The sequence below is a fragment of the Molossus molossus genome, unplaced genomic scaffold, assembly GCF_014108415.1.
Source record: "Molossus molossus isolate mMolMol1 unplaced genomic scaffold, mMolMol1.p scaffold_m16_p_4, whole genome shotgun sequence".
Taxonomy (NCBI): Eukaryota; Metazoa; Chordata; class Mammalia; order Chiroptera; family Molossidae; genus Molossus; species Molossus molossus.
In genome coordinates, this window is record NW_023425377.1 from 118,171,318 (window position 1) to 118,195,450 (window position 24,133).

Sequence of the window (24,133 nt, forward strand, 5' to 3'; positions counted from 1 at the left end):
CAACCAAAGCGGGGGACAAACTGCAACCGAGGTACACGCCCTTAGCGGGAACCGAACCCGGGTCTCACTGGTCTGCGGGCTGATGCTCTAACCGCTGAACCAAACAAGCCAGGGCAAGTCTCATATTCTTTATTTACAATTATGAGATTTCTAAATAAACTGATGGGTATGTCTAATGATACTTAGAGTAATTATTTTTCTTAAGTGAATATTGATGATTTCTTTGTATGCTTTTCATTTGGGGTCTTGTTTCTGGTCGTACATACTTTATTTGGATACTAAGACCTTTGGTAAAAAGCATTATATTTATTGCCAATGTTCTTGGTTTCTCCCTTTCCCAGACCCATTTTATGTTAATTTTATGAATTAATATTTTAGCTTCAAAGTATATTGAAATGCAGACCTCACATTTGTGCATGGGTCAAGACTTATCTCACTTTTACTCAGATATTTTTTAAATACCTACTGGCCTATGTAGAAGCCAAAAGAGGGCACTGAGTAGTTTTTTATTTTGTTTTTTAAATAGGGAGAACATCACTATTGCCTTTGTGTAAATCTTTCAGATTCAGTTTGCAGCCTCATGGCTGTTCTAGATACTGTCTCCATCTTTCTGAACAATTAAAGCACAATTCAGTGTCTCCTAAGGCTTCTAGGTGAAGTCAAGTCTTCCTTAGCAACCATGGGGTCAGTTCCTTCTCACTGTAGATGCTTTGAAGAGCCCCCTACTTGGACCCTTGCTAATTTATTTCTTTGTAATTTTTATCCTTTAATTGTGTTTTTTGTTTTTCTTTTTCCTTCCCCCTCCCCCTAATTTACCTATGTATTTTAAAACATTTCATATCAAATTTTATTCAGAATATCTGCATTTAGATTGCGGGGGTCTGGGGAAGGGGCTTTTCCGGTTAGTTCAGTATACCATGTTGATGGAAGTCTCATGTACAATTTCATTTCAGTAGTTATTTGGCATCATGTGGCTTTGCAGGCCTGAGGTAGGTTCCTTGTACTTCAGCTATACTACTTCTACAACACAGTTAGAGGGCATAAAAAATACAGTCTGGCCTTGGCCCAGTTTGGCTCAGTGGTTAGAGCGTCGGCCTGTGGTCCCGAGAGACCCGGGTTCGGTTCCCGCTAAGGGCGCGTACCTCGGTTGCAGTTTGTCCCCGGCCCTGGTTGGTCGGCCCTGGTTGGTCATGCGGGTGGCAGTCACTCGATGTGTCCCTTCACGTCGATCTTTCTGTCTCTCTCTCTCCCTTCCTCTCTCTCCCTCCCACTCTATCTGTACAAAAAATGGAAAAATATCCTCGGGTGAGGATAAAAAAAAAAAAAATACAGTCTGCACAAATAACTCCTTCCAGCATTAAGTCCATTACTGAATTTTGTAATAGTTTCCAGAAAGCAATGCTATACTGCTTGTGGTAGGCGAAATAATGCACCCCCACCCCCGCCCCAGCCGCCAAGATGTCTATGTCCAAATCCCTGGAAACTCTGGATATGTTAGGTTATGTGGCAAAGGGGAATGAAAATTGCAGATGAAATTAAGGTTGCTAATCAGTTGACCTTAAAATACGATTGTCCTGATTATTCTGATGGGCCTTATGAGATCATTAGGGTTGTTTAAATGTGGAAGAGGGAGGAAGAGGAGCCAGAAAAGAGGATGTGATCAAAGAAGCAAGGCTGGAGCGATGTTAGGCAAATATTCAGTCTGCCAATCCTGACTTTAAAGAAAGAACACGGCCGTGATGCAGGAATGCACGCCACTTCTAGAAGCTGAAGAAGTTAAGAAGTGGGTTGTCTCCCTAGAGCCTCCAGAAAGGAACTCAGACCTGTCAATGTCTTGATTTCAGTCCAGTGAGACCCATGTCAGACTCCTGTCCTCCGGAACTGCAAGATAGTACATCTGTGTTCTTTTAGGGCATTACATTGTGACAATTTGTTATAGCAGCCATAAGAAAATACTACATTGCCAATCCCCAAATTTCAGAGTAGTTTGATACGTTTATCACATAGAAAATTAACGGTGATTTGTAAGAGTTGAGTAATATCTTTCTTAAAACTGACAACCTGCAGTAATAGGACACTGCCGCCTCTCGAGTGTGGTTGATGCAGTCTCTGGTTTGTGCATAGGCAGTGAAGGAGGATAAAGCACCTTCTTTTGTGTTTTATAAAGTTGGTCCATTTTAGACATGAAAGAGGGATTTGATATTGTTTTCCTTTTTTTATTTTTTATTTTTTATAAAATTTATAGGGGTGACATTGGTTAGTAAGATCATATAGATTCCAACTGTACATTTCTATGAGACATGATTTGTATATTGCACTGTGTGACCACCACTCACAGTCAAATCATCTTCCATCATCACACATTTGGCCCCCTTTACAGATATTGTTTTCTTAATGACATTCCTAGATGTTATAATGTAGGGAAACTACTTATATAGTAGGTTTTTTTTGTTTTTTTGTTTTCAAAAAGGAGCAAATCTTTTTTCTCTCCTCCATTGGTATTTTAGTGGGTATCTGGGGGAGACTGTCAAAGACTATCTCCTTATTATAAGTTTAATTTTTTTTTTTTTTTGGTGGTACGTGCCCCTAATGGGAACCGAACCTGGGACTCTCTGGTCCACAGGCGACACTCAACCGCTGAGCCAAACTGGCCAGGGCTATGAGTTTAATTTTGAATTCAGTGTTTCACACAATGCCTATTGACGTGGCATGTTAAGTAGCTTCAATATGTGACTGCGGCTTGCTGTAAACTGTCAATTGACAAAACCAAAACCATTTAGTAACAAGTTTGCTGTCCTTTATTCAGAAGCAGAAATAACCCACGTGCTGGGGGAGGCAGCGCCTCATGTGCAGGGCTCCCCCTGCCCCGTGGATTTGGGGCAAGAGCACGTTTTACAGAGCTTTGGGAGAAGCGGGTGGATGTAGGGCGCGGCTGGCTAGGAGGCCAGGAGTTCTTCTCAAGGCAGCAGGCCCGTGGGGTCGGTAAGGTGACTAAAGCTGAGCTGGAGGATTGTGATCGTGTGAGTTAGATTTTCTTGACAGGTGTTTCCTAAGAGTTCAGGCTGACTTAGCTTTAGACTTGTGATGTGGGCCCTGCCACGGGGCAGCCTCCATTGTGTGGGGCTTCATGTAGGAATTAACTTGATCAAAGTGTATCTTTTCTCATGACGCCGGCAAACAAATTTGCATCTGTATGTAATCAGAGTCAAGGCTTGTTTTAATTCGGGTTCTAAATGAGATAAAATTAGTACATAAATTCTGACCTTAGAGTGTTTGCAAGTTGCATTTTCAAAATACCAAGGCATTATTACATATTTATGTATCAAACTGTTAAAATAGTTTTGACATTTTTATGTCTCTCTACCTGGAAAAGCCTACAGCGTACTCCTCTGAAATACTTGATTATTCTGTCTCTGTCTCTTGCTTGCTCTCATTTATTAAGTGCCTTATGAGCAACTTGGGCATGGTCCATCACCTCTACATGTTTTTGTGGAGGACATCCATCAGTTACATTATTCCGATTAAATGTGTGCCTGGAGATTGGAAAAGAAAAATGTTCTTTATTATTTCTAATGCTTTAAGTAGACAGTGAAGTTCAGACTATGACTCTAGATCACTTTTACTTTCTCTTTCAAAAAGGTAGAAAAACAAATGTTTTGGGTAAAATAAATGTGATATCTCTTCATACATGGAATGTGGTCTTCTAAATTACATATGTCCAAATGAACTAAAATGTTGGAATATTCTAGTTTATATTATTGATTGATTAGCAGCCCATTCAACTATTATTTTGATTATATCAATGACTCATAAACTTTGCCCTTTGAATTCACAGGCAACACAGCTGATTTTTGAAGGACTATTTCGGCTCCATTGCTATTTGTAGTGACCACAATTAGTTTAGTCACTTACTCCTTTTGATGACACTTTCTTTTTTTATTGGTTCAAGAAGAACAACATCTTCAGTATTTATATTCAAGTATTTTGAACACAGACATTGGAGCCATGGCCCACTTAACATGCTACATTATATTAATTCATGTGGTAAATGATGCTGTTAAATTTTAAATTAACTTTTCTATTTTGAGTTCAGCAGGATCTTCTCCCAGCTTAAGAAGAAAGTAGATATCTGCCCCCTGCAAATATTTTTTAAAGAAACAAAAGATTGCCCAGCTGGTGTGGCTCAGTGGACTAAGCATCGTCCCATGGACTAAGAGGTCCCAGTTACATTCCTGGATGGGGTACATGCCTGGGTTGTGGGCTTGATCCCCAGTAGGGGGCGTGCAGGAGACAGCCAACCAGTGTTTCTCACATTGATGCTTCTATTTCTCTTTCCCTTCCTCTCTCTCTAAACACACACACACACACACACACACACACACACACACACACACAAGATCAAAAGAAGAAAACAACAGCAAAGTTGGCCTTAAGTTGATTTATGTTTTGAACCAGACTCAAATAAACAGAAGCAGTAATTATAGTTTATGGGTAATTCAAAACAAAGTAAACATTATTTATTATTGCTTTCCAATTATGCATATTTTAAAAACTTATTTTATTGCTTGCTGATTTTTTTCACAGTCTTGTCACATTAGTATATTTAGACTAGTTCTCACATTAAAACCAATTAAAATGTGTGGATTAAATTTGAATTTCCATTCTATTTCAACTGCAATAATGTTCTGAACAATCTTCATATTTCCCTTTAAAATAAAACATTAATCTCAGCTACAAAATACTAATTAGTGTATAATGTTTTCAGCACTTTAGAATTTTTTTAATCACATATCACTTTTTTTTTCCACTTTATATTATTAGAAAAATCATTCAAATACTATTTTTGTGCATTGACGTTCATGAGATCTGTCATTAGCTATGGATATCTTATCTGTGAAACACAGTCCTAGAATGTCAGTGTAGCTCTGCAACACAAATCTCTACAGACAAAGGTGCATATGTTAGAAGGAAGGTAATTTTCTTTGTCAAATAGACCGGTGCAAAACTCATAAAACATATTTCTTGGTGAATAAAATATTTTACATGATCTTCATATGTAGAGACAGATGACATTGTATTTGACAGAGTTCTTGATTTCAAAAGCAAAGTGATTCTGGTTACCTTGAATAAAATGGTAATATTTATTTATTTATTTTCTTTACTGATTTTGAGAGAGAGAGGAAGGGAGAAAGAGATAGAAACATCTTGGAGAGAGAACATCGATTGACCGCCTCCTGCATGCCCCCCACTGAAGACTGGGCCCACAACCTGGGCATTCCCTGCCTGGGAATCGAATCGGTGACCTCTTGGTGTGTGACCTCTTGGGTCGACGCTCAACCACTGAGCCACACTGGCTGGGCTAAAATGGTAATTCTTAGAAAAGTGTCTTTTAGTTTGTTAGATCATGGAATTTCAGGGAGTGCTGTAGAATTTAGCGTGAACAAAGATCAACATCGGCATGGAGAGCCAGTGACATTGCCTGGTTAGAACGTCACTGCTTCTATTTTTAATGGACTCACGTTGCTGCTGCTGCTCTTGGACACTTGACTCCACCACAGTTGACACACTCTCTGATTCGACTCTGTATCTCTGCATAAATTTCCCAGACTTCACATTTCAGAGCCTCAGTCAGAAGAATCTGAGCGGTCCTTCCCATGGGTCAAAGACACTCTGTGTACCAAGGACAGGGGAGAAGAAATATCTGACCTCTTTACATTTGTACCTCTGTCCTTGTCTCCTTCAGGTGAAATGCCAAACAATTGCATTGTTTAAAATTCTCCCACAGGGAGGATTTTCCTTCTTCACTGCCCTTTAGAGCCATGGAACACGGTGGTACTGCTGTCACAGTTTACATGTGGCCCCTCTGTAAACTGGTTTTGAGTTTGGGGACTTGTGGGGCCAGAGTTGTGATTTGAGGATGAGATGGCTGTGCAGCAGGTGTGGATGGAGCTGAGAGTGTGAGCCAGCTCCTCCACAACTTAGCTGTGCCCACACAGCATGCTTGGCTTCTGTTCTGTAGAGAGTACTTCACTTGCTGTCGGAGCATTGTTGGTGATGCCTACCTTTACAGCAGGTGAATCCAGTGACACCTAGTTGCTATGGATAGCTAAGCTCACACAGTCCTGGTTGAGTCTCTCCTGAACGAGGAAGCCATGAACTAATAATTAAATTAAAACTATTTGTCATAAGGATGTGGCTTTGCTCTGACATCAAAGTTACATGTATCATGATTCTTCCTTGCATGTGTAGTATTGTATTTTAGTAGAGATATCCATTGTAGAATTAGCACCAGGTAATGAGGACTAAGTGTAAGTTCTGCTTTAGTTATTAATTTGCTAGTTGACATTGGCCAATTAACTTGACCCTATATCCTCATCATTAAAGTAAGTTTTCTCATCTTTCTTCTGGCTCAGTCAGGATTTTCTGTTTGATCATTGAAAAAAACATTGGGCATGTTCTGTGATTTTCACTGTTATGTTTTTCTCTTGATTTGGGTAATTGAAGAAAATAGCAATTTGAAGGAAGCTTTCATATTGATCAAGACATTTCTGAGTAAGAAAAACTCTGAATAATAGAACAAACAAACTAAACAAGCAGCTAACCAAGCTGGGCTGACTTGGCCTGAGTAGCTACCTTAAATCTACACTAAATAAAATGGAGGCATTAGAAATTGCTGGATAATTTTAATATATATGTATTTTCTTTAGCCAATTTTGTAAATGTAATTGCATTCTCTTCGGAAATGTTTCGTTAATTTACTTCCCTTTTGCATTTCTCCTATGATCTGTTAGAACCTGTAGACTGATGTTAATTTTATAAACCTGTAGAAGCCAATCAAGCATAAGAAAACTCTAATTTAAAGGAACACAGTTAAAGTGAGAGGTCCATGGTGTGTGGTGGACAGATCAGTAGGGAGCAGTAGCAGAGATTTTCGTAACCATGTATCAGAATGATTGCCCTTCTCTATTGAGTAAATCAAGGCTTCATTGGAGGCTTGAGAGAAGAGACACGTCCTGCTGAGCTGGAAAGGGTAAATGCAGAGGAAATTAAGCGTTTGACTCTTTGCAAGTGAAATCAGTGGTTTACAATGTGCACTTGGTCAAACATAACGATAAAAATACTTGTTATTTGGGTAACACAAATAGATACTAGTTATTAGTATCAATCTAATGTTAATTTTCTTTTGAGGACAAAGGAAAACCGTTCTAAATGTGACATCAAAATTGAGAGCTAAATTAGAGAATACGGCTGGGAAATTTTAAAAATATAAATATAAAGAAAAATAATTTTCTGCATTCTGAATATAAATTAGAGTTCTTGTCAGAAACTAACATTTAATCAGATAAATAGAGAAAAAATGGAGCACGTAATGAAATATTATTGAGATATGTGCATGGCCTATTTCTGGGATGTGACACCTTCAGTTTCATGTTAAAAAAATCAAATTAATTATTATTATTAGAAGAGCAATAACATCAATGCTATCATTATGCCAAACTATAGATAGTCAACTAACATCAGGTGTCTAAGCTTCATTGTACATCATAATAAATGCACCCATTTGAATATTTCTAGAGAAGGAGGCAAAGGATAATGTATTTGTTGTGTAAAACAATAATTAATGAAAAACAGATCATTGCTTTATTTATGCAATGTCAAAAATTACCTTCCATTCAATAATATTGCTGTTATTTAAAATAACAACTTACCATGATATATAGATCCTTTGCAATAAGCGTACTGAACATCAGCTCTCTGACTCTACGCTGCTCTACTCCTCCTGCCCGCTCACATCGCCAGACTCCAGCAGAGTGAAGCCTCTTACAGAATATTTCAGACAGACCAGGTCAACATCACCACCAACAGCAACAACACAGCAACAGCCAACATTTACTGAACCTTTTACGGAGGTCCCGTCACCATGTAAGTGCTTTACAGTAACTCTTCACTTCTCACAGCAGTGTCACAAAGTGCTTTCCCTTGAAACTGCGACGCAGACAAATGGAGTGAAGTGTGAACTGACCGAGTTCATACAACTGCTGTCAAACCAAAGGCCCGGAAGCTGGGAGTCTGACTCCCGAACCGCTGTTCATCTCCAATCAGAGCTGAGCTTGCCCCCTTTGCTTCAGTTTGTACGTCTGCGCAGCAAACCACCCCTGCACTTAGTGGTTCTAGAGAGCAATACAATTGATTATTTATCTTGGTGTGGGTTGACCGGTGCTACGGACTAAATGTTCGTGTGCCCCTAAAATTCATATGTTAGAACCTCATCCAAGATGTGGTGGTATTAGGCTGTGGATCTGAGGAGGTGGAGGTCATGAGGATGGGGTGCTCATGCATGGGATAGTGCCCTTCTGAAAGGGAGCCCAGGGGGCTGCCTTGCTGGTTTATTCTGTGTGTGTGTGGGGGGGGGGGGCATGGCGAGATGGCCTTCTGTGAAGCAGGACTCTCCCCAGACCCCAAATCTGCCCTGCTTGATCCTGGCCTCCTGGCCTCCAGATTTCCACTGAAAGAGATTCCCATTGCTTCTCAGCCACGCAGGCTGTTGTTCTGACAGTTGCCTGAACAGACGAAGACAGCTGGACTCACCGGGTAGAGCTTCTGCTCGCGTGGTGCCCGCTGGGACTGCCGTGTTCTGGAGGCTCCACATGGCGGGGGTGGTGCTGGCTGCTGGCCGGGCATGCAGTCGAGGGTGCCGATAGGAGCACCTGGACTGTCCTCCGCATAGCCTCCCTGCCTGCCCTGCATCCTCCTGTGGAGAGGGTGGGTCCCAGAGGAGCCTTTCAAACATGTGAAAGCAAGAGCTGCAGGTTGCTATAGGACCGGTGTCATAAGTTATAGTGTCACTTCTGTTGTGTTCTGGGGGCCAGGGGAAGTTATGAGTCCAGCCCAGAAGCCAGGGGAAGAGAAATAGACTCCATGTACTTTTGGAGATGTGGCCAAAATTATGTGACTAGTTTAATCGAACATGCTATTAATTTATTGTACGGTAGGTCATGGTGATATCAATAAAAGTGAATTCATTATTTATATTTTAGTATAATAAAGTTAAAATTCCCTTATAGATATATTTTAAAATATTAAATTATAGTCTTCCTGTGCTATTTGAATCACAAACAGTATATATCGTTATATTAGCTAAACTTTTCATGACTGTATTTAATAGGATTTTTGTTGACTTACCGACTGAAACATATTGGTTATTGGAAAAAATAGAGATATTTAAAAATATTTTGTGTCATCATATTATTAATTTTTAGTATTACTTTTCTAATCTATGTTATATACGTTAAGCCACTTTTTTTCTCACTAACAATTTTTATATTTTTGGAGTCTTTGGCAATTGAAGTTTCACACAGCTTTTATTCCATTGCCAAGAAAGTGATAGTTTGATTACCTTTCCATGAAAAAGAAAAAAATTGACCACATTTTATTTCACACAGTTGTCTGATTATATCCATCAAAAGCACCATAAATAATGGCCAAAAATGTACATGACCAGTTATTTAGTAACCCTGAAACTAAGAGAAGACCTTAATCCACATATTTCTTTATGACTTTAATTATCATTTAATTATTATATATTATTATTTATGACTCCTACTTCATAATATTGCTCTTAAATCACTGAAAGCAGGCCAATAAAATTGGAAGCTAATGTACTTTTTAGATGATGAATGATGTGATATAAAGCTTTAGAGTTATATATAATTGTAACCAATATGGAAAAAAGTCATACCTTTGATTTTAGTATTATGAAAAAAAGTATTATGGAAAAAAATGATAGGAGAATAAAAAGGGAGCTCAGTAGAGTTTAGAATAATCAAATGGGTGTTATGTAAGCGTGCTGTTAAAATATGGGCTAGTGATTTCTGAAGCTCACCTTACTGCATTCAAATTCTTAAACTAAACATTATCTTTGAAAGTCTACCATATTGAGACATGACCAGTTTTTATTTAACTCTAATTTAAAATTTATGCAAAAGTTGATTGCCTACAGCTTCCATTTACACTTTTTAAATATGTGTAATAATATTTAAAACATATTGATCATATTGTTTTATAGGATCTCTATGGAGAGTTTTATATTGATCACTTAATTTATTATATATAAAAACCTCAAGGAAAAGCCATTATTAATTATACTCATTACAAAAATGGGGTCCTTTAGGCCTAGAAAGTTAAATAGATTATCTGAAATCACATGTCTAAGAAACAATGGAAGGTAAATTTGATTTTCTAACTTCTTGTCTCTAAGCATATCCTTTTGAGACTATAATTTTGTGTCCTATATGAGTTATTAAAAGACTTAACTGCGATAATTCTTTCTGTAGCACACACAATATTGATTTATGTCTTTGCATACTTTCTATATGTCAGGCACTGATCATGGCAAGGAAGAATCAGTTATTAGCAAAATAGATATGATTATGGTGGTGGCCTCATGGGGTTTTTAGGTTAGTGGTGTATATAGCCACTAAGCAAGCATATCTCTTCTTAATCATAATTTGTAAAGGAAAAGAAATAGACCAGGTAACAGGAAATTGAAAGCCTTTCCTAATGAAAATGTACTTGAGCTGAGATCTGAGGAAGAAAACGTGAGAAGATGAAAAGCAGAATGGGATGAGTGCCAGCCAATGAGAAAGAAGAGTGCAGCCTGGTTTGAGAGAGAGCAATGTGCCCTGGCCGGTTTGGCTCAGCGGTTAGAGCGTCCGCCTGCGGTCCGGAGAGAGAGCAATGTTAAGTCATTTCAATGAGGTCAGTATATCCAGAATTCAAGGAATTAGGAGCAGGGTGTATAAGATAGTCCATAAGAAGGTCAGGGCAAGACTATGTTACAGATCGTGCTAAATATTTAAATTCTAATCTGAAATCACTGGGAAGCCATTGATGTGTTTTCAAGAGTCATCAGCAACTGAGATTTGCATTTTTCAAACTCAGTGCTGGCTCCATCGCAGAAAATGAAGGGGATAAAAACATGATTCTGAAGCTTGAGGTATTTTTATATATCTAAGTAGACATATGGATGGACAGGACTTGATCAGAGAAGAGTGGTAGGCTATGAACAAGTGCTTGAAACAGTTTGGAGTATAGAGATGAAAGGAGCTTATTGAAATAAAAGGAGTGGAGATTAGGATCAGAAATGCGGGGGGATATGTCTAATTCATAGGAACACCAACATTTAATGAACAGGTTAAGATGACTGGGCCAACACTGGAGAATGAGATTGGCCAAAATGTGGGATGGAAATGATTTTTTAGTAGCAAAACAGAAAGAGTGCCTGAAGAAACAAGGAAGTGGTTAACAGTGTTGGATGCCACTGAGGAGGCAAGTGGGACAGGAAAAGAGTAATTTGGTGGAATAATGCAGAGGCATTGGTGACTTATTTGGCACGATTTTGACAGAAGCTTGGGGCCGAAGCCAGATTGGCATGGACCACAGGGTGAATGCAAGGTGAGGAAAGAAACACAGGCAGGAGAGAACGACTCTTCCAAGATACCAATCTGATGAAGAGGATAAGACGATTAGATTTATAGCTAAAAAAAGATGCCATGTCAAAGTATTTTTAAAAGCTCAATAGAGGTGTAACTAACTCAAAATAAACTGCACATATTTAAAGCGTATTATTTGACAAGTTTTGAAACATGGATACCTTTGTGAAATCATCACTCTTAACATAATAAATTAAGCCCTCAGCTCTCAAAATTCCTTATGCTGCCCCTTTGTAGTATCTTATTCCTGTCCACCAACCCTTCAGCCCATCTCAAGACAACTACCTACTTGCTTTCTGTCACTCATACTTAGTTTTTCATATTCTAACATTTTATATGAATGAAAAGATACAGTATGTTAATATTTTTTATCTGGCCTATTAATCTGGCATAACTATTTCGAAAGCTGTTTTTGCATATATCAAAAATTTATTCCATTTATTTCTGAATAGTATCCCAGTATATGAATACACCACAATTTATTTTTGCATTTACCAGTTGTTGAACATATTGGCCATTTCTACTTTGGGACTATTGGATACCTGCTATAAATATCACATGCTTGTTTTTGCCTTGGGAAAGAACTGGGATTAGTATAGACAGGTCATATGGGAAGCCTTTAAACTTCTCCAGAAACTGTCCAACTTTCCAAAGTGGTTGCGCCATTTCCCATTGCCATGGACCGGTGCGTGAGAGGTCCGGTTGCGCCACATCCTCACCAGCACTTGGAATGGTCAGTCTGTAATGTTAGACTCTCTAATGGATGTGCAGTGATATCTCTGTGGCTTTAATGTTCACTTTTCCTAGTTGCATTAACATTGTTTCATACCTTTATTTGCCATACAGTGATACCTCGGTTCTCGAACGCCTCGGTTTTCGACCAAATCAGGATTCGAGAAACTTTTGTCTCGGAATCCGAACAAATATTTGGAACTCGAACTTCCGAGATGAGCCGAGTTGAGCCGAATGGCGTTCATTCGGCCCAGCGCGCCTTGCTCGCGTCCTCAGTGTGAGCGCAGAGAGAGAGTCACGCTTTGTGGAGTCCGCTTTCCTATTGGGTTTCATTGCTTCGGTTCTCGAACAATTCGGTTCTCGACCGTCCTCCTGGAACGAATTATGTTCGAGAACCGAGGTATCACTGTACTTATATTTTTTTTGGCAAAGTGTCCATTCAAATATTTTGCCCATTAATTTTTGCATTGTTTGCTTTCTTATTAATATAAGTTGTTTATATATTTTAGACACAAGTCTTTTATTATCTATATTATTGCAAATGTCCCCCCCCCATACTATAGCTTGTCTTTTCCTTATCTTAATAAGGTCTTATGAAAAGCAATTTTTAAAATTTTGATAAAGTAAATATTATAATTTTTTTCTTTTGTGGATCATGTTTTTAATGTCATAATCAAGAAATGTTGGTGTAACTAACTTTAACTCACAAATATTTTCTCCATTGTTTTCTTCCAGACATTTTAGAGTTTTAGGTTTTACATTTAGGGATAAAATCTATTTTAATTTAATTTTATATATGATGGTAGGTATGGATGCAAGCTTTTGTCAGGAAAAAGTGATGCAAAGATTAATTTTTAATTTTTGAATTATCCTTACACCTTTTTCAAAAAGCAATTGACGATATATGTAGGTTTATTTAAAGGCTATGTGTGTTCCATTGATCTCTTCTTATAATTGTGTGAGAGTGTTCAATGGGTATTATTTCTTTTCAAATATTTGGTAGAATTTGCTAGTGAAGCTATCTGGGCCTGGGCTTTTCCGTGTGGGAAGATTTTTAACTACAAATTCAAACTTTTAACTACAACAACAAATTCTGTTTAATAAATACAGATCAATCCATTTTATTTATCTTTTCTTGAATGAGCCTTGGTAGTGTATATCTTTCAAGGAATTTTTCCACATAATTTAAGTTGTTGAATTAAACAGGACAAGAGTATTTATAATACTTTCTTGTTTATTCTTTTAGCATCTGTAGAATCTATAGTGATGTTACATTTCTCATTTCTAATAATAATAATTTGTGTCTTCTGTCACTTTTTCTGCTAAATTTTGGCTAGAGGTTTAGTGATTTTATTAATGTTCTCAAAGAATCAGATTTTGATTAGAGTTACTCTCTCGAGTGTTATTTTTTTGTTTTCTTCTCTATTTATTCATTGATCTTTATGTTGTATTTTCTGCTTACTTTGGGCTTAATTAGCTCTTCTATTTATAGTTTCTTAAGGTGGAAGCTGAGAACACTGATTCAAAACCTTTCTTTTTTTCTATAGGCATTTAAATGTAATTTCCCCCAAAGTACTGCTTTAGTGGCAGTCTCCTGATTCGATTCCGTAAAAATACTTCCCTCTTGATTTTTTAGAAATATGTTCCATTTAACTATTTGAACATTTTGCAGTGATCTTTCTGTTATTGATTTGAAATCTAATTTCATTATAGTGAGAAAAAATGCTGTGTAAGATTTAAATATTTTTAAAAATTATTGAGGCTTGTTTTATGGCCTAAAATATACTCACTGCTAGTAAATATTCTAAGTGAACTATAGTCTGTTCTTTTGAGTGACTTTTCTTCTCTATCCCATATTTTTGTGCCATTATCATATAAATTATATCTGCATATGTTATAAACCCCATAATCTATCTATTATTTTTGCTTAAAATGTTGTTATATATCAATAAAAATTTAGAAAACGAAGTGTATGTATTTATATAGTCACTATTTTCAGTGTTCTTAACTTTTTTTTTTGTTAAGATTCAGATTTTCATATACATAATTTTTCTTGTGCATGGAGATTTCCTTTCACATTTCTTATTGTGCAGGTCTGCTGGGAAGAATTCTTTCAGCTTTTGTATGTCTAAAAGATCTTTATTTCACCATGATTTTTGAAGCATACTTTTGATAGGGATAAAATTCCTAGTGACAGTTTAATATTTTCCTATCCTCTCTGTACTTTAGATATACAACTTTACTGTCTTACAGCTTGCATTTTTTCTAATGAGATGGTAACTGTCATTTTTAATATTTGTTTTACTGTACCTAATGTGTCCTTTTCTCTGGTTGCATTTAAGGTATTCTAATTACCGTGGTCATTAGCATTATCATCTCCATGTGCCTTGATATATATTTCTTCATGTTTGCTGTGCTTGAGGTTCTTTGAACATTTTGAAACTATGAGCTTATACCTTTCACTAAAGTTAAAAACGACGTGGATATTATTTCTTCAAATGTTTTTGTGCTTCCCTCTTCAAAGACTCTAATTACGTGTACATCATGCTGCTTGAAACTGTTTCTTAGTTCAGTGATGCTTTATACATCTTTTCTTTCAGTCTTTTATCTCCCTGAATTTCATTTTGGATAGTCTCTACAAGTACATCTTTAAGTTTATTAATCTTTTCTTCTGTATTATATAAATCTGTTGTTGATCCTATGCATTGCATTTTTATGGCAGACATCATATTTTCCATGTCATGTATTCAAACTGGATACATTTTTCTCATTTTTACTTAATATGATTAATCTTCCCTCTTTTTGTGAGCTTATGGAACACAGTTTTAATATCTTTCACTACTAATTCAATCATCTGTGTCATTTCTGCATTTGTTTCTGTGAATTACTAATTCATATTTGCCTTCTTCTTGAGTGTCTGGTAATTAAAAAAAATTTTTTTAAATTAATTTTAGAGAGAGAGAGAGAGAGAGAGAGAGAGAGATGTAGAAATATTGATGAGAGAGAACATCGATTGGCCGCCTCCTGCATGCCCCCCACTGGGGATCGGGCCCACAACCTGGGCATGTGCCATGACCAGGAATCAAACTGGCGACCTCTTGGTGCATGGGTGGACGCTCAACCACTGAGCCACACCTGCTGGACAGTGTCTGGTAATTTCTTATTGGGTCCCAGACATTGCACATTTTACCTGTTTGGGAACTGTGTACAGGACTTTTGAATTGCTGTATTGTAGTCTTCTGCTTTATTCTGTAGTGCAGTTATTTAGAAATATTTTGATTTGTCTGAAACTTCCTCTAAGCTTTGTTAGATGAAATTAGAATACCCATTTGTCTCAAGATTATTTTCACCCACACTGAGACATTCATTTCTGAGTACTCTGCCTGATGCCAACTCTGGTTGGTGGGAACGTGAGTGTTTTTGACCCTGTGTAAGCTCTCAGAATTGTTCTCTCTGGTTTTTTTTTGTGGGGTTCATTCTCCAGTCTTGGGTAGTTTCCTCATCGGAATTTGCTGGCCAGTACTCAGTTATAGTCCAAGGAGGATTTTGTTGACAAATTGCCCAAGCTCTCAATCTGTGCACCTCTTTTCTCACGGATAGTCCTGAAAACGAGCAGAATCTATGGATCCCTGTCTCCATCTCCTCGACTCGGAGACTGCTGGGCTCGCCTGCACTCCGCCTGGAAACTCTCTCCAACCAGGCAGCCGGAGGGTCCTTGCTTGTTTTCTCACTCTCAGCGATCACCGTCTTTTTTTTTTACCCAAGGTTCAATGTCTAAAAAATGCTGTTTCTTTTTCTCTTCTCTCTTTTAAGTGTGTTTATTTGCCTCAGGCAGAAAGGTATATCCACGTTGCCTGGAACTAGAATCTTTGTTCTGTAGATAGAAGAGATTTCAGTTTTTAATATATGATGTTTAAGATCTTGTAAGAAGAAAGAAAGGTATTTGATTGATTCTTTTCATGTCTTATGTTTGGAATTGTAGCAGCTGTTGACTTCACAAACTGGATGTCTCAAAATATTTGGATTTAGAAAATAATATCAAGCAAAGTTTTACATACAGTTAAAGATGGAATCCAAACCAAATGGACTAATTCTATTAAACAAAACCCCAACTGCTCCTTTTCTGATTCAGGTTTGGCCATTTATCAGCACAGGCAGATGATTTCATGCCTTTCTCTGGAGTCAAGTTAAAAAAAAATTAAACTAGAAAAAAAATTCCTAGCTCATTCCACCTTGTGATGAGGAGCAGCACCTTTGGTTTATTAAGTATTTATTTGACCTGTTTCTAATTAGTACTTAGTGTTCATTTAATGAGCCCTCTTCACACTCATTCTGCAAAACAGCTAATCCCCCCACTCCAAAGTAAACTGAGATAAAAAAAAAAATACTTGAAACTACTTGAAACTTAATGGCATAATTGGAGCATCATATTATTTTCTATTCAATGTGTGATTTTAAAAATTTACTTTGACATTTTCATTGAATTTTTTACTACTTCATTTTCTTCTAATATTTACCATGAATTTCTTGCTTAACCAAAGTCACCATTTCTTATATATATTCATTTTGAATATATATTTTACTCACCGATGCCTAGAAATCATAATCACTTCTTAATTCATTTTGGGATTCTAATGTTACTCCATCTCAAACATACTCCCTATCTACCACCAACGTCCAACCTTTATCCCTTTTATAAGAAAATAAAAGCACCCTCCAACATGATTAGAAAACACATGCATATCATCTGTGAACATAACTGCTGCATTAGAATGAATGGCCTGTGTATTAAGCCAAATTTAAAAATCTATTGACTAATTGGAAAATGCATTTAGTTTGTGGACAAAGATTTGTCTCCTATGAATAATTGAACTATAAATTGAGTCAAATATAACCCATCTGGCTATATAAAACATGAAAAAAGGCAAATAATTTAACCAACACATTAAGTAGAGCAGTGTTGAGGAAAGTTTGATTTAAAAAACAGAAACAAAAGGCAATATACAAGCAAACACACACCCAAAAAAAGAAATAAAAAGCATTGTAAGCTCTCATTGAAGGCATTGGAAAATGTAAGCAGACTGGTTGAAAACACATTCTGCATTACCCCGTTGTAACACATTATCTCCAGTAGCTTTTAGCAGTGGCTTAATGGGAATATCAACTCTCAGGTTATTGACAGACATCCATCCTAAATACTGCGGTTTGAATGTTCTTAAAATTTGCCTATTATCACCCTGGCCGGTTTGGCTCAGCGGTTAGAGCGTCGGCCTGCGGTCCCGAGAGACCCGGGTTCGGTTCCCGCTAAGGGCATGTACCTCGGTTGCCGTTTGTCCCCGGCCCTGGTTGGTCGTGCGGGTGGCAGCCACTGGATGTGTCCCTTCACGTCGATGTTTCTCTCTCTCTTCCTCTCTCCCCCTCCCACTCTACCTGAACAAAAAATAGAAAAATGTCCTCAGGTGAGGATAAAAAAATATAAAAAAAATTTGCCTATTATCCTGCTATTGCCCAGCTTGAAAACCAGTAATGGTTTTTTACTATTATTTTTTATAATCTTTTAAAACAATGGATCTTTATGACATCTTAAGCCATAGGTATTCATTACATAATTCATAGGAATTTCTTTTAAAGATGCCTCCTAATTTCCCCCACCTTTGCCCGCCTCCACACACCCCTGCCCCCCTCACTCTGGCCTTCACCGTACTGTCGTCTGTGCCCATGGGCTATTCTCTTCACCTTCTTTCATCCAGTCCCCTCCACCCCCTCTCTGACTGCTTCCTCAGTTCTCTGATGTGTCCAACAAAAGGCATTATTTTCTAGTATCTTCATCTGTGGTGGTGGTGGTAAGGGCAGGAGTGACAAATCCCAAGCTTTTACATGTCAGCATTAAAGTCAGAAGTCCTATAATATGATTATTTCGATCTTTTAGCTTTACTTTGATGTACAGATATCCCCTGGTTTTTGAGAGTTCACATTATGCCATTTTGCTCTTGCGAAAGACTTACATTAGTTCCTGTTTTCACTCAGTAAAGGAAACCCAAAGAGGTTTTCAGTTTTAGGAAAAAAGGCAAAAAGCAAATAAACATTTAGTGTTTGTATTGCAGCGAGAGTGGCACTAGTTTTGCTATGTTGGTGTTATTTTAGGTTTTATGTGTTATTTGGTATGATTCAGTAGGTTACTTTTGGGGTCTAAGAATGCAAAAAATAATTTCCATATGAATTTATGAAAATTGCTTCTTTGGTTTACACCATTGTAGCTTATGAAAGGTGTCATAAGAATGTTCTACTTTCAGATAGTGGGGAAAACCTGTGTTTCAGTCCGCAGGTATAATCGAAGAAGAAAGTAAAGCCGAAGAGATCATTAAAAATGACAATATTTCGAACCTACACAATATTCTCTAACCATATAAGAGTTAACACTAGATTAGGACTACATTTTATAAGGCATTTGAGGGAAGTTAGTTTCTGTCCTTTTAAGATATCTTGTTATTAGCAGAAAGTCATAAATATTCTTTGAATATTGTCATACATGGCAAATTCTCCATTTTCATATTTGTAATTTCCAAGTGATTGGCAAAGTGCATATCAAATAAAGCTCCCATCACAGTGAGGGAGCTGACTTAAACAGTGCACTTCGTTTAAGCATCTTGCCGAGGGACTTTGATTCCGTTATAATCACTTCTTGTATTAAAAATGTTTAATGCAAGATTCATACACTAAATAGAAACCTAGATATGACTCCTTCAAATCGTCTACGGATTCTAAGAGAGAATGTGTTGTTCTTGGTTATTTTCAGCTTGAAATTGAGTAATAATTATTTCTGGCATTTCGGATGGGCTGAAACCTTCAACTTTACAGTTAATAGCCTGAAATCCCTTTCTGTCCCCAAATGCTGTATGACATATAATTATTTTAAGTGTTTAAAATGATAATTACTGTTATTTTAGAATTCTATGAAACTCCTTGTGATAATTAGAGATCTGTCCAGAGCAAAGTGACTACATATCTAATAATCAGGTTTGGGGACCGGAAGAGGCAAGCAGGCAAGTAAAATGACAGTGACTTCCTCTGTATGCTTCAAAGATGTCAAGGAGTTTGTCTTTACTGTTTCTTTTCCCAGTTTGACTTTCACGGACAAATAACGGCACCAAAAACAGAAAAGGGATTTTGAGGTCAAAACTATTTGCAAACATGCTCTGCAATATCTTCATGATTTGAGATGCTTGAGTTTGAATCCTGTTACTTAGCTATGTGACGTTGGGCAGTTCCTCAATCGTCCTGTGTCATTTGAAAAGTAAGATAATATATTACTCGGTGAGTCTTACAAGAGTCTGACTGATATGTAAAAAGATTTGAGCACTGTGAAAATTGTCCATATATAAAGTGTTTGCTCATATTGTTAAGGTTCTGTTTACTAATTGTCAGAACCTACTATCACACTCATCTCAGTTTATCTACAGACTTCCATAGGAGAGAATTGCTTTGGGTTATTAAAAAAATAAGTGTAATAAAACAGTATTATTTTAGAGTATATCAAAACCAATATCGGAATTCCTTGCATGAGTAACAAAATTATTGTTTTTTTAAATTTAGCCCTTTTTCTCTTACACACAGTTACCTTATTTTTTACCCACATCTTATCTTTGAAAATGTGACACCATCTTGATATTTTCTACTTGAAGTAAAAATTTAGACATTTAGTCATCAAAATATGAGCCAGCCCAGCCAGTGCGGTTCAGTGGGTTGAGTAGAGTCCCATGGACTGAGAGGTCCCAGTTCCATTCCCAGTCAGGGCTCATAGCCGGGTTACTGGCTTGATCCCTGGTGGGGGGCATGCAGGAGGCGGCCAATCGATGTTCTCTCTCATTAACGTTTCTCTCTCTCTCACTCTAGAAAATTAATAAAAACATATTTTAGAAAAATGAGCCATATTTACTCTGTTTTTTTTGCTTACTAGAGAGACTCAGATTGCAAAATGGTTTCTTTATACCTTTTTGTAGGATGATTCAAAACAGTAGGAAAGGCAAAGCATATCAATGGTGTTGGGTATGTTAGCACATTCGGGCAGCCTAGCTTGGAAATGGCTTTCTGATAAATTTCTGTTTTATTTTATAAGATGTCTTATTCTTAGCAGCATTGTATATGCCACTGAATTTTTATGTTCATTTTGTAGGGTGTGTAAGTTTCCACTTTTTATAACTTTCTTCTCCTTAATTAGATATCTCTCTTTTCTTTATAGATGTCAAATTTTTTCCTGATTTTACAAAAGCCTGCTCAGCAGGCCAGTCCCTAAAGTGAGGGCCATAACAGAAGTCTGGGCCAGAGAGTCATACTCTTGTATCTGGGCTTTGTCCCCTGTGCACTTACGACCAATGCATAACATACACTGGTTAGGAGATGAACACTAATGTTCTTCACCATTGCTGGTTGGTACCAACTTTTGTTTCAGTACTGTGTTGTCATCCTTTGAGAAGGATACCTTTTGTGAACGCTCATGGAGTAAAATAATTAGGAGTTCGTCAATAACACTCCATGGGAAGACAGCACATTGTTATCTTTTGAAAGAGGAGCCTTCAAGACACATGACAGCTCAAAATAATAAACTTGTGCATGCTAGAAGTTCTTATCTTTCATGGACATCTGCGTTTCATCATGGGCTTGGTATGCACCTTCAACAGACTATTAGGCTGTTTTGACTAAGAACAGATCTAGCAGAGTGATTCGTAATAAAGAAAATATTAATAACATTTTACTGACCACACAGCTTCATAGATCTCTATCAGATTATTTTAGGAAAGAAGAGGGTATTACAGACCATTGGTTGTCAACCTGATACACAGAAGAATCATCTGAAGGTATTTTAGAAAAATACAGAAACCTAGGATCTACCTCCAAAGAGTCTCATTTATTTAAGGTGTTGATGTGACCTGGGAACTTCAATTTTAAAAATTATTCTTATATCTGACCAGTATTTGAAACCAGGGGGTTAGGATATCCAATTACTCTATTCTAAATATTTCTCTTTAGATTGATTCCTTTGGCCCTCATTTCAAAACTAGAAGTATTTTTCTCCTAGCAGCAGGCTTTAGTTTTCATAAACAACAGTAATAATGAACAACAGTGAGATTACTTGTTAATATAATATCACTGTTGAACTTCTTTTTTTCTCTTGATGAGCACAACTGAGTTTTTGAAGCAGAAAAAGCCTACAATTAACCCCATTATTCAAGCACTGTGATTTACCAGCAGAGGCTAACACTTGCTGGGTCAAATGGTGTCTGAAGAAGTATTTGTCATTTATTCTCCCTGCTTGATCTCTATGTTGAATAAATGCACCCAATAGAAATAAAATATGATGTGCCATGGCTGATGAATCATGTTACCATGCATTCCATGTAACTGATTTATTTGGTAAAGTTGTAAAACATTTATTTTCTCATTTATTGAGCTTTAGAAATTAAAACTCAAAAGATTTTTATCTGAACATTAATGTATAAAAGTAGTTGACATATATATCTATACACCTGAAATTATGTATTTGCTTTTAAATAATAGCATACCACTTACTTTAATTAACTTCTAATTTATACTTAATTTCCAGAGTTGCATAGAAGTTATACCAAGGAAATCTACCAGAAGCTTTTCAATTCCCTGATAACAATCATGCAAACCAATTGTGAGGTGTCTTATTGGTCAACTGTTTTTTGTTTTTGTTTTTAAGATGAGTTGATTCCAACCGTAATTAAGAGTCAATTTTATACCACTTTATATGATTGGTTAAGAAACTGGTTGGAGTAAGGCTGTTCCCAGTGACTTTATTTACATTTCAGAAAACTGAAAATATGTATCAAATAAGTTTTCAAAAATTTTGACTTATTTTAAATATTTATTTGAAAATTTATACTTTTAAAATAAAATATTATGCAATTTAACTATGCTATTCATAGGGAGGTTATGAAATTTATTAGGAAGTTTATTTTGTAATATCCTAAAGACCCAAATATAAGGTAGATAATTATCTTCTTTTAATATTTGTGACAACTATACATTTTATAATTTATGATACTTTGCCATAGAAACTGACTTTTCACACATTATTATGTAGTGGTTACCTTGGAATTTTATTTTTATTTGGAAAACAAAACAACAAAATTTATAGGGTTTTTCTTCATCAAAAAGTCTTGATGCCCTGAGTATAGTTATAATTATATGGGCATAATCCAATTGTTAAATAACATATACAGATCATTCTATATACTTGGTCCAATTTTTCACTGGGCTAGGCACTTAGAAAAATGAAGAAACTGAAAATGAGGCTTGAAGCATTCTATTCCTCCTGATGAAATTTAGTTTTCTTTGGTAATCATGGAAAAAATGCTAAAGAAAAATTCATGGTCCCCCTTACAAAGTTGGATAGCATTTTTATTTGCTTCTAGAAGTCACTTTTCAGGTTTAATGAAGGCTCTTATCTGTTCAATCTCTTCAACTAACATTTCTCATACGTCTTGTATTAACACAAGCCTCACACTCTCCTGAGGAGACTTCTCCCCTGCCTTCGTCCTAGGCCGAGCTGCTCGTCCTTTCATACTCGGGGTACATCGTGTCCAGGGTATGGTGAATGATGTCATTTCCTTAGCAGCTTCCTTGCCAATCTTTCATAAACCGTTGCCATTCAACGCTCGTGCCATTAGGTTAAACTATGTTTTACCCCTAAGCACCAATAGTAGCTACAGTTTATTGAAAATGGTATCCCATGGGGCGCAGTATTAATACTGCATTTGCCAACCAATCCAACAATACAATTTCTCAGTGACTTGAATTTCTTACCTCACAATGGGTCTGAGGCCGCTTGTCACCACTTGAGCCAAATTAAGCAGAGACAAGGTTGAATCACAGAAGAATATTTATGCCAGTGATGCCAGCAGTATGCAGGGAGCAGCAGGTCATCCTGAAAATCCTGCTCTCCCGTCTCCTACCAGCCGGCTGATTATAGAGAAATACGGAAGAAGGGCCGTGTGCAAGGGGACCAGGGCAGGGCGAGGGCTGCAGGGAACGTGGTCTGAGTAACTCCTTCCGAGATCTTAAAGTCCTTTAACAAAGTAATTACTCTTCTTTTATGTTAAAAACAGCTCAACCCATTCCTGGGGCCTGAGAATGGTCAGAATTCCTAAGGCACACTCCTGGAGGGGTCAGGGTTCAGGACCAGCAACCAAGTCAAAGCAGGTTTTGTCCTTGGTCTGCTCTCAAAATGTATGTTCTTTTCTGAGTAATGGAGCCATCCGGGCTCTGAAGCTGTCTTATCTTTTCACATCTCTGTTTTTCTTCTTGCAACACATCCTCCAGTTTGCCAGGGTCTGTAGGGAAGCCTCTTATATACAGGTAGTAAGGTGAATAATTATTAAACGACTGTGGTTCTATTCTTATCATTTGCCCCCTTCCTATCATTTCCCCCTGTTAGTTTTAAATCTTATATTTATGAGATTAGTTTTATACGGAAAGTGTCTGCTGCTGAACTGTATTGTTCCTGGCCTATTATATTTTTCCCTTATGGATTTGGCTCTGAATCCTTTTGGGGAAAGGGTACCAGGTCTCTTCTGTAACTGCTTTGTCCTGATGAGGGGCAGAGTCTCGAGATTTTCCCTGAAAAAGAAGGAGGGAGCCAAAAGGGGAAGGGGAGTCTTTATGCCGGAAAGTGGGACTTTGCAAAGTTTAGGTCAATCTGGTTTCCCTTGGAGGTGATATAGGCAATATCCAGGAGGATGGTGTATTGAACAAGTTGGCATCTTAGTTATATTCTAGAAATGACAAACTTGACAAGAAGGTTAAAAGGTAAAATTCGAAAGTGAGTAGACTTACAGCAACACAAAGTCTAGTGAGAGGTAAAAACTCATGTGAGAAAGGGAAAGACT